The following is a 737-nucleotide window of genomic DNA, read 5'->3' on the forward strand; positions in this document are numbered from 1 at the left end:
GTATATAGAATAAAATTGTAAATAATATTAATTTGAGCAGAGAAAAAGAAATATATATGTATAATGTATATATATATGTATTTCTTTTTATATATATGTATATGTATATCGCTAAAAACGATTGCCACTCCTCCTCCCACAACATAGAATTACGACGAAGTAAGAATAATCATTTTTAAAAGGATTAGTTATACAGATATAAGAAATTTAGTTGTGTTGGAGAGAAGATGACTCTGACTATTTGTATATATAATATCGTACATAATAAAGAATGTCTTATTAAAAAAATTAAAATGCGTAAAAAATAGAACATTTTATTTAAAACTATAATATATCTGTTTTTAATGTGCGTAATAACAAAGCCGTTTACTTAATTCTTTAATTCATCGAGACGTGACTAGCTAATGTTTATTACGAAAGGTAATTCTTGTAAAATAGGAATAAAGAAATGAACAGCCAAACAGTACGGTTACTAATTTCCGTAAGACAAGAGAATTGAATTATAAAGATAAAATGCTTATATTATACAATTATGTATGAAAGGGAAGCAAAATTCTATCTTAGACAAATAACTGTAATATTAATACTTGTGATACAAACAAATTTCCAGATAGAACGATATCATGAATAATTCTACTATATACATAGATATATTCTTTTTCCTAGAGTTTAACTTTGCGTACATAGAGCACCTACAGTTATTCCATTGTACAGTTCGGTTTTACAGTAAATCATTG

The sequence above is a fragment of the Ceratina calcarata genome, unplaced genomic scaffold, assembly GCF_001652005.2.
Source record: "Ceratina calcarata isolate Rehan_Ccalc_2016 unplaced genomic scaffold, ASM165200v1 scaffold363.2, whole genome shotgun sequence".
Lineage (NCBI taxonomy): Eukaryota > Metazoa > Arthropoda > Insecta > Hymenoptera > Apidae > Ceratina > Ceratina calcarata.